General features: G+C 50.6%; 2 pseudogenes; one reads left to right on the plus strand and one right to left on the minus strand.

Moving 5' to 3' along the window:
- Positions 1 to 3,150: 3,150 nt before the first annotated feature.
- LOC138286956 (zinc finger protein 436-like) lies at positions 3,151 to 4,222 on the minus strand (annotated as a pseudogene).
- Positions 4,223 to 17,798: 13,576 nt separating this feature from the next.
- The window catches only part of LOC138286957 (zinc finger protein 135-like), an 88,562-nt pseudogene continuing 87,448 nt past the window's right edge, over positions 17,799 to 18,912 (plus strand).

Genomic DNA, 18,912 nt, shown 5'->3' on the forward strand with positions numbered 1-18,912 from the left:
ACACAGAAAGGATCACTCCCAGTGACACAGAGTCATCTGGTTACCCTTGTAATAACTTACATTGAACTCCACACCTATTACCAGAAATTTCTGCAAGATCTCTTCCATATTGGGGCATGAGAGCAGATCCAGCTAATGGAGGATCTTCTAATGATCTACCAGAAGATCCAATTGGAAACCAAGCTGCTTGAAGTTTGAGTGTTTTCCCAGAGTCATCTGTAAGTACAGCTACCTAAAGAAGGTTCCTCTTCCACCTTAAAGAGTCTGACAACTTCCGGTCTCCTTGTAATCTGGAGAGTATCAATTATTTACCAGGTCACTCCCACTCATACACTGTCAGCAGCCATGCCCTCCTAGAACAAGGTCTCTCTGTCCCTGTGAACACTCAGTATTTCTGGATAGGAACACGTGAAGTTTTCATCCACATGTGGGACCAAACTAGCCCTGGTCTGTCTCTAGGACCAGTCACTCAGGGCTAGTGATCGGGTCGGTCAGCAGTCCTAGTTGTTTCATATTTGCCTGAAGTGTTCACACATGCGTCTTCTACATTCTACAAGAGGTGCAAGGGAAAGTATATAATAGGTTGGGTTTGACATAGAAAGCTTCTGGTGTTCACCCACGAGTCTCCTATAGGTGCTGCTGGAGTGAGTGTAGAATAGTTTTGGTTTGAAAGAGAGATTCTTGTGTTCACCCACAAGCCATCTAGATGTGCTGCTGGACAAAGTGAAGAATAGGTTGCGTTTGATGGAGACAGAGAGATACTCATGAAGAGGCACCCTTAGCATATACATTATCGCACTCCTGTACGCAGTACTTGACTAGGGAAAGTCCCACAGGAGTTGGTGTTGCCCCAACCCTCCTTCTCAATGCTTACATGATTGTTTTGCCTTTAATCTTTACATTGTGAAATCTTGATTTTGAAATGCACGATGAACTCAGCCAGCTAATGGTCCATCTGAACAAGGGAGGAGGAGACCTGATCCTGTACACCTACTGCGATCAATGAGGATGAGTAAGAGGCCATCAACAGGTTTGAGACTGGAATCCTCTGGCTATCAGTCGGTGCCTCCACTTTAAGCTTTGACTGAACAACAATGTTAAATCAGGCTTTTTTGATCCTTCATGTGTAAGACCCAAGACCAGGGGTTTTTAACCTTTTTACTTCCATGGGCCCCCGTGTCATTATTGAAGACCTATACCAACCATAGATGGAGGAGAAGAAGGCCCCAAGTGCCCACCACAATGCCCACAGTTCTAACAGAACCTGATGTTCCAGAAAGCAAAGGTCTCTGATCACCAGATCCTCTAGGCAAGCTCCTCACCCTGAAGTGGAAGCATTAATAGTACTGTAGCCATGGCTGAAGGGGGAGCAAAGGCCATCTTGCAACTCATGTTCACCTCATTTCCCCTCTAAACTACTCCTGTTGCAGCACTGGGGGAGATTATGATGGAGACAGACAGATCTCCCCCGTACTACAGCCACTGCCCGCAAAGGCACCACTGCAGGGTCCACATGTGCCAATCCAGTCAGGATTTCGTCGAATGAATCTCTGCAAATAAGAAACTCATACAATATATTTACATACAATTCATCTAACAATGAATCATTTACATAGACCGTGGTGAGCCATCCAATCCCCCAAGGATACAGCGGTGGGACACCACTGAGGAAGTGATACTATGGTGGGTGCATTTACGGATGCATGTGATCTTGGAAATAAGCAGCACTTCTCCTGCATCAAGTCTTGGGAGGTAAATGCCTTGCGCAAGCATTAACCCTGAGAGTTACAGCTCACGTTTCCTACTTTCAAGTCTCCTGCTTTTGAACTCTGTTCTCTGGCCACAGTCACAGAATCATCAATGTTGCATAAAGCACTCAAACACCACAATCAGCTATGACTATTCTCCAGTTTCTGCTTGTTAAATCAGTTCAAGTGTGTTGGGTTTATAGGTTTTAGGACTAATACCTAAAGTTAGCTGAAAATACACTTGTTAGTCCAAGAATTGTTCATAGTGTTGCTTTTACAGGTAGCGTGATCAGGTGTGCTTGGATGTTTTTCTTTATAGCTCTACTTCATCGGAGGAAAAGACACTGTTTCTTTTCTTTTAGTCTGCACTCTGCTGATGTCTTAATGTGTTGCTTGCAACTTCTTTTCTTTTTCTTATATATATAGAAATTAAATAACCAATCACTGACAACAGACTCTTTTATAATTCTACAAATATGTGGGTGTTTCTTCTTTTCTGACTAGTAGGGCTTCTATCATCAACCTTTTTGGCATCTGGCATATGAATGTCCCACAAAATTGAAATGTTATCATCTTCTGTAATTTGCTGATGGCTATGTAGGCTTGGTATTGACTAAAGCTGTTCTCTTATTCATTGAATTTGAATAGATGTTCCCCTTTGTGTGTTCGAAGATAGTTTTGGAGGTGAGATAACAGACTACAGCTCTTCACACATTCAGTGCACTTGTATGTTTTTTTCCCTTGTGTGTGTTTGATAATGTCTTTGGAGGTGTGCTAAGCGACTATAACTCTTCACACATTTGCTGCACTTGATTGTTTTTACCCAATGTGTGGTTGCTGATGGCTTTGGAGAGCTGATAATCGACTAAACTTCTTACAAATTTAGTGCGCACGAATGGCTTTTCCCGTGTTTATTCACTATTTCCTTAATGTTGAAGATTCACTAAAATTACTTCCACATTCACTGCAATGGTTTGTTTTTTCCCCTGTGTGTGTACGCTGATGGCTTTGGAGAGTTGACTACAGCTCTTCACACATTCACTGCACTTGAATGGTCTTTCCCCAGTGTGTGTTTTCTTTGATGCTGTTTTAGGACTGATAACTGACTAAAGCTCTTTACACACTCAGTGCACTTGAATGGTTTTTCTCCTCTGTGTTTGCTGATGTATCCTGGGATTTGGGGAATCACTAAAACGACTTCCACATTCATTGTAATGGTATAGTTTTTCCCCTGTGTGTGTGTGATCGCTGTTGTTTTGGGAGATCTGAAAAATAACTGCAGCTCTTCACACATTCATTGCAATAGTATGGTTTTTACACCTGTGTGTGATTGCTGATGTATTTCGAAGTACGATAAACGACTGAACCTCTTCACACATTCATTGCAATGGTAGAGTTTTTCGCCTATGTGTGTTTGCTGATGTGTTTGAAGACCCAGTAATCAATTGAAACTCTTCACACATTCATTGCAATGGTATGGTTTCTCCTTATGTGTGTTTGGTGATGTCTTTGGAGGTTTAATAACAGACTAAAGCTCTTTCCACACTCACTGCAATGGTATGGTTTTTCCCGGTGTGTGTTCGCTGATGTATTTGTAGGGTTAATAAGTGACTAAAGCTCTTCTCACATTCAGTGCAATGGTTTGGTTTCTCTCCTGTGTATGTTCGCTGATGTATTCGTAGGTGTGATAACCGACTGAAGCTCTTCACACATTCACTGCAATGGTAAGGTTTTTCCCCAGTGTGTGTTCGCTGATGACTTTGCAGGTTTGATAATCGACTGAAACTTTTCACACATTCACTGCATTTGAATAGCTTTTCTCCTGTGTGTGTTTGCTGATGCCGTTGGAGGTGTGATAACACACTGAAACTCTTTCCCCACTCAATGCAATGATATGGTTTTTCCTCAGTGTGTGTTCGCTGATGTTGTTGCAGGGTTGATAAGTGGCTAAAGCTCTTCACACATTCACTGCAATGTTATGGTTTCTCCCCTGTGTGTGTTTGCTGATGTATTCGTAGTTGTGATAACTGATTGAAGCTCTTCACACATTCACTGCAATGGTATGGTTTCTCTCCTGTGTGTGTTCGCTCATGTATTTGTAGGTGTGATAACCTTCTGAAGCTCTTCACACATTCACTGCAATGGTAGGGTGTCTCCCCTGTGTGTGTTTTTTGATGTATTTGTAGGTGTGCTAACCGATTGAAGCTCTTCACACATTCACTGCAATGGTATGGTTTCTCCCCTGTGTGTGTTTGCTGATGTCTTTGCAGGTTTGATAATCAACTAAAACTTTTCACACATTCACAGCATCTGAATGGCTTTTCTTTTGTGTGTGTTTGCTGATGTTGCTTTACTAGTGATGACAAACTACAGCTCTTACTGCATGTGTATGATTCTTCTTTCTTAGTTAGTGCCTCTCGGTCGGGTCTATATTTTTCTACATCACATGACTGTGTATCCTGACAGGCCAGCATGGTTGTAAAGCACTTGCAATATTCTCACATTTCCTGTATTTCTTGGTATTTAGGACATTTGATTTCCCATTTAAAAGTAAAATACAATGTCACTATATACTTGCCACACTCACAATATGAGCAAGGCTTCCCTACGAGAGATTATGGGGGTCATTACAACATTGGCGGTAAAAGCCGCTTACCGCCGTGCAGAAGACCGCCAACACACCGCCGCGGCTGCGGAATTCCGCCACAGCTATTATGACCCACATCTCGGAACCCGCCGAAATTCAGACACCAACACAAGTTTGCCACACCAAAGGTCAGTGATAAACTGGTCGAAAAAAAAACCCTCCACTGTCACGCCAACAGAAATACGCCCACACTATCACGACCCACAAATCAACGCGGCGGTCTTTCAACCGCGGTATTCCATTGGCGGTACACACCGCCGCGCTCAAAATACACACACATTTACAAAACACAACCACATTGGACAATTCGAAATACACACACCTGAGACACATACACACACCACTCCCACACACCCCTACGACAAAAATTGAGAACGAAACACAGAGAGAGAGACACCATCAGCAAGTACAACAGCATCCACAGGCACATAACACCATCACCCACACAACTTCCCCGCACCTCACACAACACACCACTACATATCACCACACTTATCACCACACACACCACCCCACACATCACCTACACCACCCCATGGCACGGCAAAGACACCCCAGGTTCTCAGAGGAGGAGCTCACGGTCATGGTGGAGGAAATCGTCCGAATAGAGCCACAGCTATTTGGATCACAGGTGCAGCACACCTCAGTTGCAAGGAAGATGGAGCTATGGCGAAGAATAGTGGACAGGGTCAACGCAGTGGGACAGCACCCAAGAAATCGGGAGGACATCAGGAAAAGGTGGAACGACCTACGGGGGAAGGTGCGTTCTGTGGTCTCAAGACACCACCTGGCGCTTTAGCGGACTGATGGCGGACCCCCACCTCCTCACCCACAACTAACAACATGGGAGGAGCAGGTCTTGGCGATTCTGCATCCTGAGGGCCTCGCAGGAGTAGGTGAAGGAATGGACTCTGGTAAGTCAAATCTTAACTATTACATCCCCCACCCTACCTGCATGCTATCACATACCCCCACCCTCGCCCTCGCCCTCACCCCTATCACTCCAACTCCTCACAAATGTACCAATATCACAAACCAGCCATCCCAACACCAAGTCCTGCATGCAACAACAAAGCATGGACACCCATCACCAAAGCATGCACACTGCACATAGCCATATACCCCCCTAAACCATAATCACACAGGGTCCCACACAGGAATGCCAGCACTGGGGTACACGGTCACCCACCCATTGCACACCATGCCACACACAGATGCAAAGATCATGCCTTTCCACCCCTGCAGGACCCCTACCCAACGTCACCAGACAGGAGAGTCCAGAAATATCCACTCCACCCACAGAAGAGGCCCACAGTGATGACAGCACCTCTGTCCAACTGGATCTAGATGACCAGCCCGGCCCATCGGGGGCCTCAGGACAGTCGGTTCCCCTCACACATACACAGGCCACCACAGACCTTCCCCCTCTGGAAACACCAGCACAGCACCCACCCAACGGGCCCATACCTCCGTCCCCAGGACACGTCAATCAGCTGTGTGTCCACCACTACAGGGAACCAAGGATAACCCACCACCCCAACAACAACAGGGACCTGGGGGCAGTGGCAGTAGGCACACGGTCCAGGGGACGGAGGCCCAGGAACACAGGGGAACTGGGAGGGCTGCCGTGCAACAGGGGGCGGACAGGCCACGGGAACCCACTCTCCATGAGGCCCTCTCCTCCATCATGGGAGCATACCACCATTCCCAGGAGACGATGGCAACGGTACTGGCCAAGTTTCAGGAGACCCAGCGCATGCAGGAGGAACAGTACATGGGATTGAGGGAGGAACTCAGAACCATCAGCTCCACCCTGGGCACCATCGTAGGGGAGCTGAAGGAAGTACTCAACACCAGGAGGGACACTGTGGCACTCCAAGGGGCCCCTGACACTAGCAGGGACGATGAACTGCCCACCACCTCTGCCGGCGCTAGTGGACAGGACGCCCCGCCACAGGACCACCACACCAGCACCCCACCCCCTGCAGAGGGAGAACCACCCCACAAACAGTCCCTGAGATCCAGGAACAAGACAGAGCACGATGCCAAGACCCCCGCCAAGAAATTAGACCACCCTGATTGTCATCCCACTGTCCCACTTTGTCACCCTGTCCATAATTAAACTGCCCCAGCTCCACTTCCTATGCCCATATGGGCAATGCACCTGTGAGACTAATAGACGGGACTCTGCCATGGACACTCCTCCGCCATCACCCCTCACCATTTAACTTCCCCCTCCAATATTTTGCATTTAAATAAACACACCGAAAGCACAAAATTATCTGGAGTCTGTCTGTGAATTCGAAATAGTGTATTTGCAATTACAATGACAAAATGTTCTTGAAATAGTAATGTCAACATACCTATGTCACACGGCTCTAGTCCATGAGGAAAGTAAGCAGATGACACACGTTGGGACCCACATCTGTGAAACCGTAAGGGAAAGTGACAACTCAGTGACCATACACTGGGTGAAAACAACAGACAGGATAGAGGTAGTAGTGTAAAAGTACATGTAGTAGGCAGGAATGTATTCTCACCTGTGTTTCACTGGAAATATTGCTGGATCACTGAGTCCCTGTTCTGCATGTCTTCTTCCTCTGCTTCATCCTCATCACTGTCTACAGGCTCCACAGCTGCCACAACACCGCCATCTGGACCATCCTCCTGCAGAAAAGGCACCTATCGTCGCAAAGCCAAGTTGTGAAGTATACAGCAGGCCACAATGATCTGGCACACCTTCTTTGGTGAGTAGAATAGGGATCCACCTGTCATATGCAGGCACCTGAACCTGGCCTTCAGGAGGCCGAAGGTCCGCTCGATCACCCTCCTAGTTCACCCATGGGCCTCATTGTAGCGTTCCTCTGCACTGGTCCTGGGATTCCTCACTGGGATCAGTAGCCATGACAGGTTGGGGTACCCAGAGTCACCTGCAAATGGCGAGGGACAACTGTTAGACACACACTAACCTGTAGGGATAACCTCAGACAACCATTCCCACTATCTTGCTTCCAGGGGCTCACCTAATAGCCACACACGGTGCCCCTGGAGTTGACCCATCACATAAGGGATGTTGCTATTCCGCAGGATGTAGGCGTCATGCACTGAGCCAGGGAACATGGCATTCACATGGGAGGTGTACTGGTCTGCCAAACATACCATCCGTACATTCATAGAATGATAACTCTTCCGGTTTCTGTACACCTGTTCACTCCTGTGGGGGGGACCAAAGCCACATGGCATAGAAATCACCTTTCACTGTAGGCAAATCCTCCACCTGAGGGAAAACGATGTAGCTCCGCATTTGTTCCAGAAGGGCAGACAACACTCTGGACAATACGTTGGAAAACATAGGCTGGGACATCCCTGATGCCATGGCCACAGTTGTTTGAAAAGACCCACTTGCAAGGAAATGGAGCACTGACAGCACCTGCACTTTAGGAGGGATTCCTGTGGGATGGCGGATTGCTGACATCAGGTCTGGCTCCAACTGGGTACACAGTTCCTGGATTGTGGCACGGTCAAACCTGTAGGTGATTATCAAATGTCGCTCCTCCATTGTCGACAGGTCCACCAATGGTCGGTACACCGGAGGATGCCGCCATCTCCTCACATGTCCCAGCGGACGGTGCCTATGAAGGACAACAGCGACCACAGAGTCAAACAACTCAGAGGTACGTACCCACAGTTTACACAGAACACCAATCATACACAAAAGGTGGCCTGTATGTGTGTTGAGACTAGGCCTAGGTATGTGTGACGCAGTATAAAATGAGGCCATGTGGGCCCCTGAAATGGTGGCTGCCTGACCTCTAAAGTGGGACAATGGTATGTGAGGTAACTGCGCTGGCGCTGTACACCATCGAGGTTGTCGGTCGGAGACCGCGGCGCAATGCTGCATTGGTTAACATTGGACCCTATTGGTCCCAGGAGCCAATGACGATGTACGCCGGCAGGGATGGTACGCACCGCCGCGGACGTGACCGCCATTTTCTATCTGTTCAATTACTTAATACCTGATCTTCGACAAGAGAGGACCTACACTGCAAGTGCTGCTGTGACCTCAGTCTGGAAGAGACAATGGCTCGTGCGTCTGGGGAAAGGGCCCCTGCCTTCACATCGGAGGAGTTGGAGAAGCTCGATGATGGGGTCCTCCCCCAGTACACGCTACTCTACGGTCCTCCAGACAAACAGGTAAGCACACATGGAGCATGTTGTATGGGCTATGCCTGTGTGGAGAAGGCTGGACGTAAGAAGGAAGGGGGCAGAGTGCTGCGTGCATGAAAGATGGTGGGTGCATGTGCCACATGGCAAGGGTAGGGATGGGGGCCACTCACTTTGACTGTGCAGTTGGTAATTACTTCTCTTCTTCCCCTGTACATTTCATGTAGGTCAGCGCCCACCAGAAGAAAGATATTTGGCGTGCCATCGCCAAGGACGTCCGGACCCTGGAGGTCTACCACCGACGGAGCACCCACTGCCGGAAAAGATGGGGGGACATTCGCCGCTGGATCAATAAGACGGTGGAGGCTCAGCTGGGGATGGCCTCCCAACGTGGGAGGCGTGCCCGTCGAACCATGACCCCCCTGATGTTCAGGATCCTGGCGGTGGCCTACCCGAAGTTGGATTGGCGCTTGAGGGCATCAAAGCAGACACAAGGGGGTGAGTACACTCTCATTCAGCTGACTTTGCACGCAGTGGAGTTGTCTGGGTGGGGGAGGAGGGCTGTGGGTTTCCCTAGGCCAGGGCGATTTCCGTGGGCTAGGCCCCTCCGTAAGGAATGGTCCTGTGGCCCCCCCACCCCACCTCTGTAGAGTGCCAAGTACAGCTATTCATGCACCTGTGTCATCTATGTGTGCAGATGTCGTCCATAGCCTTGTAGGCCATTTCCCAGGTATTGCACTGTAGAGCTCAAGAGCGCGGCGTAGTGCAGGGGGCTTCTGTGTCTGTCTTGTCCGCCAAACGTAGCGGTAATCCATGCACTCAATATGTCTTTATTCTGTCTCCCCCCCCCTTTTTGTGGTCTAGCTGTTCTTGAGTGCATTAGCATCATCAGGCGGAGGAGCAGTGGCACCAGAGCACGAGGAAGCTGCATCCCACATGGCCATGGAGGGCCACACTACACTCTGAATTCACCAGTGGGATGGAAGACGAGGGGGAGCTCGATGGCGGGGAAAGGAGCTGAGACCAGCGACACGGACTCGTCCTCTGATGGGAGCTCCCTTGTGGTGGCGGCAACATCTGTACCCCCTACAGGTACAGCCGCCACCCCCCCTACCAGCACCGCCCTCCCAGCAGCTCCTCAGCCTTCGCCCCGTGCCCGCTCACCCAGGAGGGTGGGCATCACCTTCGACCCAGTCACCTCAGGCCCTGCCCCAGTCACCCCTGCTGCCCTCAGTGAGGAGGCCATTGACCTCCTCAGGTCACTCACTGTTGGGCAGTCTACCATTTTGAATGCCATCCAGGGAGTAGAAAGGCAGTTCCAACAAACTAATGCATTCCTGGAGGGCATTCATTCTGGTCAGGCGGCCCTTCACCGAGCTCTTCAAACTCTGGCCTCAGCACTGATGGCACCAATTGTCCCTGTGTCTAGCCTCCCCCCTCCAACTTCCTCCACCCAGACCCAATCCCCTGTACCTCTGCATATCCCAAGCACACCATCAGACCAGCCTGCACACACCTCGCCACACAAGGGAAGCTCAGGCAAACATAAGCACCACACATCCCACAGGCACTCAAGCAAGCATCACACACATGCAGACACACCAACATCCACTGCCTCCACTGTGTTCCCCTCCTCATCGTCTCCCTCCTCCCTCCCAGTCTCGTCTACACACACACCTGCATGCACTACCTCTACAGCCACTACGTCCCTAACCAGCACACCCACCAGTACACCCCGCTCACGTGCAGTCACCACCCCCACTACCATTCACACGTCCCCTGTGTCCTCTCCCAGTGTGTCTGTGACGCCCCCTCCCAAGATACACAAACGCAGGCACCCACCCACCCAACAGCCATCCACCTCACGACAGCCTCCACCGCGTGCACCTGCACCCAAAGTCACCAAACGTAACCCTCCTACTACCACCACCTCTTCCTCCACTCCCAAACCCCCTCCAGCTACTTGTCCCAGTGTGTCCAAAATACTTTTCCTATCCAGCCTTGACCTTTTTCCCACACCTCTCCCACCCATCTCATAGGTCCTGAAGTAGCACCTCAGCCACAACATCTCCGGGACCAGTGGTGCCTGTAGTCACAGGTATGTGGAGTGCACCAGCCACCAGGACAGTCAGTGTGGCACGGAGCCACAGCACAGCCAGTCCCCCCCCCCTGTGAAGCATCAGAAGTTGTCCAGTGCCCGGCGGGAGAGGGGGAAGACTCCAGCCACCAAAGCCGCTCCCAGGGGTCCCGTTGGGAGTGTGGAGTCAGCTGTTACACCTCCCAAGGTAGGGAAGGGCCACAAGAAACCTGGCAAGTCTGGGAAGAGCAGCACGGCGGAGAAGACCGCCATCATCCCGCTGCCCGGGAGGCCACTGCCAGCCCCATCCCAGCTGCTTAGGAGGCCACCGCCAGCCCCATCCCAGCTGCCCAGGAGGGCCCGCCAGCCCCATCCCAGCTGCCCAGGAGGGCCCGCCAGCCCCAGCCCAGCTGCCCAGGAGGGCCCCGCCAGCCCCAGCCCAGCTGCCCAGGAGGGCCCCGTCAGCCCCAGCCCCGCTGGGCCATGAAGGACCGCCAGCACAAGCCCTGCTGAACAGGGCACCGTCAAATCAAGCACCGCTGAACAGGGCACCGCCAACTCAAGCACAGCTGAACAGGGCACTGCCAACTCAAGCACCGCTGAACAGGGCACCGCCAAATCAAGCACCGCTGAACAGGGCACTGCCAAATCAAGCACTGCTGAACAGGGCACCGCCAACTCAAGCACCGCTAAAGAGGGCACCGCCAACTCAAGCACCGCTAGCCCATGAGCGGCAGGGGCACTGACGCAACTAGGTCTGTCACGGGGTGAGTGATGCACTCTGGGCACCAGTCCCCCTCCAGAACCAGTGGAGAGATCCATCCACTACCTCTGTCCTTCACAGGATGAAGCACTCTGCGCACCAGTCCCCCTCCAGAACCAGTGGAGAGATCCATCCACTACCTCTGTCCTTCACAGGATGAAGCACTCTGGGCACCAGTACCCCTCCAGAACCAGTGGAGACATCCATCCACTACCTCTGTCCTTCACAGTATGAAGCACTCTGGGCACCAGTCCCCCTCCAGAACCATCAGACCAGCCTGCACACACCTCACCACACAAGGGAAGCTCAGGCAAACATAAGCACCACACATCCCACAGGCACTCAAGCAAGCATCACACTTGAGAGATTGTGGCTTTGCACTCCCCAGGATTGAACAGTGGGCAAACCACCCACTGGAGAGACTTGAGAGACTGTGGCTTTGCACTCCCCAGGATTGAACAGTGGGCAATCCACCCACTGGAGAGACTTGAGAGACTGTGGCTTTGCGCTCCCCAGGATTGCACAGTGGGCAACCCACCCACAGCAGAGACTTGAGAGACTGTGGCTTTGCACTCCCTAGGATTGAACAGTGGGCAAACCACCCACTGTAGAGAATTGAGAGACTGTGGCTTTGCACTCCCCAGGATTGTACAGTGGGCATTGAGCCCCCTCGTGGATCTGGCGTCGTGCACTCATCCGGCTGAGGTGCCCCACCTTCCCTTCCCCCTGAGGTGCCTGTTGTATTTCTATCTGATGCCCCTGCAGTGTTCTCTCTGTTTTGATCTGGTATCGAGTGTGGGCCTAGCCCATGCATTTTGGGCCCGGTGTCCACGGACTATAAATGGTGCAATACCTGGACTGTATTATTGGTGTATATATTTGTTTATAGTGTATATATATTTTGGAGTACTGTATTTTAATAGATTACAATGGTTACAATCATATCCTTTTGTCTTTGCATTCTTCCGGGGGGCTTGGGGTGTAACTGTAATGTATCAACATGTATTAGTGTGTGTGTTGTAGTGGGTGAGGGTGGGGGTGGGGGTGTTGCATGTGTGTGTCCCTGTTTTTTCCCTCCCCCCTCCCCTGTGTCGTAGGTGCAGTACTCACCGTGGTCTTCACCGCCAGCGTTCGTGCTACTGGTACAGGAGCAGGAAGACTATCGCAGGTAGAATTTGGAGTTCCGGGTCCATGGTGTCCTCGTTGAGTGTGATGAGGTGAGTGTTTTCCCTTCAAAATTCCTGTTTCCGCTGTGTTTTTATCCGCAGTGAATCTGCCCCGGAAAAGGTGGCGGATTGGCCTGTCATAATAGTGTGGGCGGTACATTGTCTCCCGCCTGTCTGTTGGCGGTGACCGCCGCGCTGTTTGTTTGTACCGCCGTGGCGGTCTGAGTGTTAAAGTGGCTGTCTTCGTTGGCGGTTTCCACCATGGTCGTAATTGCAAATTTTTTACCACCGGCCTGTTGGCGGTCTTACCGCCGCTTTAACACCGTCCGCCAGGGTTGTAATGAGGGCCTATGTCTTTAGATTGGATAACAGTTTTCAACGCTTTGTGGGTAAGGATTAATCCTTCACCTCTTGCTTGGTGCAAATTGGGACAGTCCGTTGTATTGTAGACAGCAGAACGACATCTTTCCTTTACCCTTCAGTTGTTTTCTCTGGTTGGTGTGGTGTAACCAGGGTGAGTTTACAATACACCTAGATCCCTGAATTATGGTCTGATATAATTTTAGGAATGAGAGCACGGTGGAAGTCAAATCATACAGATCCCACAATCAAAGCTGGTGTTGATCGCCTGTTTATTCAGGAGGTGGTTTGCCAGTGTTGTTGCCTTAATTTTCTAGAGGTAATTTCTCAGTCTTGAGGTGTGAAGGTGCACAATGGAGACTCTTACATTGTCCTTCAGACCTTCTTCCAGCATCTATCAGTCTATGTTCAAGGTCCTCAGTCTCTGATTATTTCTGACTATTTTGTGTTGATTTACTGAACCATTGTTATTCATAAACATTTCTTGCATTCAAGGCTTGTTTTCTGTTGGATGTAAAGAGATTTAAAATTAGGACATGTAAGTGTAACAGAATGTGAATACACAATATAACTGGCTATTAACACCTCTTCATTTAAACATAAACAGGTTGGGGAAACAGAAGGAGCAGGATGTACTGCTGTTTCTTCAGTTTCAGGAAGTGTATAAAAAAGTTAACTCCTCTGGAAATATGTAACAAAGGGGACTGCACTGTACTGCAGTGTATAACAAAGTTAACTCCTCTAGAAGTATATCACAAAGGTTGCTGCATTAAAATGCTTCAATGCTTTCCTGTTCACATTGGATCAGCTCAGGTGCCAACTCCTGTCTTTACCTTGTGTATACCGGCCATAAGGAATGAGAAAACTACTCAGGAAACTAAATTGGACTTCATAGTGATTGACATGGGGCTCCTACGAGCAGATTAAGCCATCCTTAGGGACAGAATAGATGTGAACAAATAGGTGCTGGCCAGAATGCACTCTTTGCTGACGGAGATGCAGTCCCACATCAAGGCTCTCCAGATAGAGGTATCACAACCATGCGCCAGGGCAGAGCATGCCGACGGCCAATCTCGCCTGAACAATGTAAGAGTGGTGGGCCTTCCGAAAGGCAGAGGAGGCCCCAATAAGAAACTTTTACTCGAGGACTGGCTATTTCATACAGTCCTTGGTTTTAAACGTACCATATCTTCTCACTGGAACGAGTCCACAGGGACTTGTTACACCCCAGCGAGGTCCTCCCCAGCAAGGGGTGACGTGTCTCTTTAACTACTGGGACCACAGCCACATACTGCAAGTGGTTGGGTCCAAGGATCCCTGACGAATCTTCCAGGCCTCAATGAACCTGTATCCAGACTACAGTACTCATTCTTGATGGTCAAACAGAAGCCCAAGCAACTCAGCCAAATATTCTCTTATGTACACAGCCAAATTGCGCTGGTGGACTCTCAAGCCACACTATTTTTCACAACATTGGCAGATGCCTGAGGCGGGCTGGAGACAAAGGGGGTGTCGCCATTTCCCCATGATGTTCAATGGAATACAGACTAGTAACCTTCCAGATCACAACGGCACATGAAAAGGTTACCCAGGAGCAAGCCCTCAAGCGAGCAGGTGGAGCAAGAACGTGCCATGGTTGTAGCAGAGGTTGAATTGTGCCACAGTCAAACAATGGCCTTTACTAGGTCCCCTTCCACCACCCCGACCCAGAGATGATCTATAATTTGGACCTAATTTCATCTGAATTGCGTACAGGGTTGGTCATTAATACCAATTATGTCTGACTAAGTTACATGACACCACAAACTGTGTCCTGTTTTGGAGTGGAGGGGCCTCAAGAGTGCATTTTGAGAAGGCCATATTCCTCCTGGTCTCGGCTGGGGCGTAGGGAGAGGAAAAATGGGCACCACCATTAAATTATGGATTGTGCAACTCTTCCTTTGACAACCCAAAAGACTGTAATCCCCTGGATCCAGATGGAACATATTCCTCTTGTCTGATCTCCTTTTTAGTTTTCCTTTGGCCACGTTTGAGACACAACCATAGACTGGGAGTAAGGATAATTGTTTTATGTTTTTGGACATGTTCCATTACTCTATACACACAGGCCAGGGAATGGCTGAGTTCACAGCCTGTAGAATTATGAGCCCAGAGGAGGGCAGAAGATCAACCTGAGCACTGACATGCTGATGCGTCACACTACATTTACGCCCACATAATACATAGTGACTTGGAATATCTGGGCAATGGCCAAGCACGGATGCAGTTACTTAATTTATTTGTACTTTTGAAGCAGGAAACAAATCTGACTGATATGGAACTCCTTAAACTGCAAAGACAGTGTGGGGCCAACTAGTGGCAAACTCATATTTGGCTTATCAATCAATCAGTCAACTCAGATTTGCAGGGGTATCCAGGCACTTGGTTCTTGCTGGGATCAGCCAAAGAGCCAGGCCTTAAGTCCTTTTCTGACTTCAGGGAGAAAGAATGATGTTCGGAGGTGTAGGGGGAGGTTGTTCCAGGACCTGGCAACAAGGTAGAAGGAGCATCTTCTACTGTTGCTTCGTAGGATGCGGGGAACGTAGCGAGGGAGGCGGAGCGCAGGTGTCTAGAGGGTTGCTCGAAGTTCAGGCGGTAGTTGATGTATGCTGGTCCTTGATCACGGAGGGCATTGTAGCCATGTGTCAACATCTTGAATTGGCATCATTTCTGGATGTGGAGCCACTGAAGGTTCCTGAAGTGGGGGTGAATTGGGTCTGTTTGGGTAGGTTGAGAGCGAGTCTGGGAGCTGAGTTCAGTATCATCTGGAGTCTCTTCAGGAGTTGGGAGGTGAGTCCTGCGTAGAGGGCACTGCTGTAGGCCATTCGGCTGGTAACTAGGGCTTGAGTGACAGCTTTCCTGGTGTTGACAGCGACATTCTGAAGATCTTTCGGGGCATGTGAAGGGTGTGGAAGCAGGCCAAAGAGACTGCGTTGATCTGCCATTTTATTGGGAGTTTGCTGTCCAGGATAATGCCGAGGTTGTGGGTGTCATCTGTCTGTGCGGGTCACAGTTCTGAGGGCTATCAGGTGTCATTCCACGGTGAGGTGTTGTTCCCAAAAATAAACACTTCCATCTTGTCCGTGTTGAGCTTCAGGTAGTTTGTCTTCATCCAGTCAGTGATGTTGGCCCTGCAGCTGTGGAAGCTGGTCCTAGTGGTAGAGGGGACTTCTGAGAATGAGAAGATGTACTTAGTGCTGTCTACAGAGGATATGATGTTAAGGCCGTGGGTTTTAATGATGTCATCTGGGGGTGTCATGTACATGTTGAACAAGGTGGGGCTGAGGGATGAGCCTTGAGGGATGTCGTAAATGATGGCCTTAGGCTCAGAAGTGAAGGGTGGCAGGCATATCTTTTGGGCTCATCCTGTGAGGAAGGATGCAATCCAGTTAAGGGCGTCTCCCGGTATCCCAATGTGGCAAAAAGGTTTGATGAGGGTCTGGTGTGATACAGTGCTGAACACTGCTGAGAGGTCAAGATGGATCAGGTTTGTGGTTAAGGAAGGACCTGATGTCATCAGTGGCAGTGATCAGGGAAGTCTTGGTGCTGTGGTTGGCATGAAAGCCTGTTTGGAGGTGTCCAGCAGATTGTTGCTCTCCAGTTGTTCGGTGAGTTAGTAGTTGATGGCCTTCTCAGGGGCTTAGGTGGGGAAGGGGATCAGAGTGATAGGGTGGTGGTAGTTGTTAAGATCACTGGTGTCGGTGGAGGGTTTCTTGAGGAGGAGACTGACCTATGCTTGTTTTCATTGATCCGGAAAGGTGGCTGTGGTAATGGATGCATTGATTATTGGGGTGCACAGCTGATTTTCTTGCTCCCATGATTGAAGAGATGGTGGGGGCAGGGGTCCATGGGTGCTCCAGAGTGGATGGAGTTCATGATGGCTGTGGTGCTCTGTGTGGTGAGTGGTTTCCAAGTGGTGAGTGGATGGTTGTGGGTGGCATCAGTTGGTGTGAAGAGGATGTAGAGGTTGGTGGGATGGGGTTTGAAGTTGCTGTAGATGGTGGATACCTTGTTGCAGAAGTGGTCAGCCAGAATGTTCCTGGGAAGGGGAGATGGGGCTCCTGGGAGCTTCTGCCAGGTAGGTGAACATCTGTTTGGCCCCTATGGTGCCCCTGGTGATAGCCCGCACACTGAGAGACCCCAAAGGATGATATATGGTGGGAGAGGCTACTGGATGGGGCACTAATCACCCTGATCATGATAGAAGCGCCCAATTGCAACCAACCACAATTCCTGATTGTAGGAGGCTGGCCCTCTATGTAGTGTGCAAAACTAGGCAAACTGTACAGGGGTCCAGGCAACCATACTTTGGTTTCCAGAGGTAAAATGCAGACCACCTAATGCTCCAATTTTTAAGGTAGCTTGCTGAGCAGTTAGGCTAATCCAGGAGATGTGTCAAGCATTTGTTGTACTCCAAGCATACATCACACACACTCAATGAATAACTCAAGACCAGAATTTATAAAAAATACGTCAGACTTTTGTATAAATTTTAAGACCAAGATCTTTAAAAGGCGTTAAGTACTTTTTGAGATATGACTTTTCAAAGTGTTAATAAAGTTAGGGATCAGTAGGCAGTCACCTTTAAAAATGCATTAAAAATCGTACAGTTAAGTTACCAATCTCTTCTTTTGCAGGGTGGCCGAAGTAGTTAGTGGGCACACTGGCCAGCTGGACAGCCTCGGGTGTCTCCTGGTTCCAGGGGGAGCAGCGTTGGAAAACCTCTTGGCACAGGCACATGGCCACGTGGAGGGGCCACTTGGCAAAGGAGCTGGTTTAAAGATGGTGCCTTGGGATCCCCTGGGGCTGTTGAGGTCGGCAGGGGTTGGGGACCATGGGAACACAGCAGATCCAGCAATGCAAGAATCAGGGTGGCCGGGTGGAGGGTGATTTGAAGGACTTGGATGCTGTGCTAAAGGGACCCTTTGGCGCTGGAGGTAAGTCTTCTTGAGTGGATCTTGCAGGACATTGGGGGCACTCTGGTGGGAGGTCCAGGGTGTCACTGAAGTCCCTCGACTGGGGCTTAGTCCTGGTCCAGTTGCAGCTCTGGGTGAGCTGTTTATGGGGTTGTCCGACGTGCACTGACCAGTATCTGGGGTATTGGCACAAGTCGGCCACGGGAGGGCGCCGTGCCACCAAAGTTGGCATATTTGCAGGTCTCGTCCGGGCTGTCGTTGGTGTATCCAACGACAGGGTCAAGCAACCCTTGACCCTGCATTAGCAGGCAGGTCGCTCCCCGCTCCGCCGCCCAGCGACCACCTCCTCACCATTCCATTCACTTTGTCTCTCCCTGCTCCATTCCACTTCCCCAGCCGCTGCGTCCCCTGCGGCCACTCCTGCCTCCCTTCTCCACCTTACCATTCCGTTCCCTTTGTCTCTCCCTGCTCCATTCCACTTCCCCAGGCGTTGTATCCCCTGCGGCCCCTCCCGCCTCCCTCCTCCACCTCTCCTCTGTTTCTTTCTTTTTTCCCGCCGGTGCCTTCCCCTGCGGCCCGACCCCCCCAGCCTTCCCATTCATCCAGCCCTCCCTCCTCCCAGCTGCCACTCCCTCCTTCCCCCCATTTATGGAAGCCGCGGCATGGATGCGCAGTGGGCGCGCCAAAGGCGCACCAAAGGCAAGCCCGTCTGCACCCGTCCACGCCAAGATCGCGCCCAGCGCCAGTCCCCCTGGCCCTCGCAGACAAGCCTACTCCCCCCTCATCCTCCACTCACTCAACCCAGGCCCTCGCCCCACCTGCACCCTTTCCAGCCCCACACACACTCACGGCCCCTTCACTTGCCACACCTGTCATTTTTCCTGCTCCTCCTCCCTCACACCACACACCAACCACAGCGACCCACCCGACTACACACACACAATACCCCCAACGCAACACGCACCGGCTCGGCCCCACCCCCACCAACCAGCCCCGCAGCACACCACCCCACAACCAGAACACACCCCGCAA

This window comes from Pleurodeles waltl, chromosome 4_1, assembly GCF_031143425.1.
Source record: "Pleurodeles waltl isolate 20211129_DDA chromosome 4_1, aPleWal1.hap1.20221129, whole genome shotgun sequence".
Lineage (NCBI taxonomy): Eukaryota > Metazoa > Chordata > Amphibia > Caudata > Salamandridae > Pleurodeles > Pleurodeles waltl.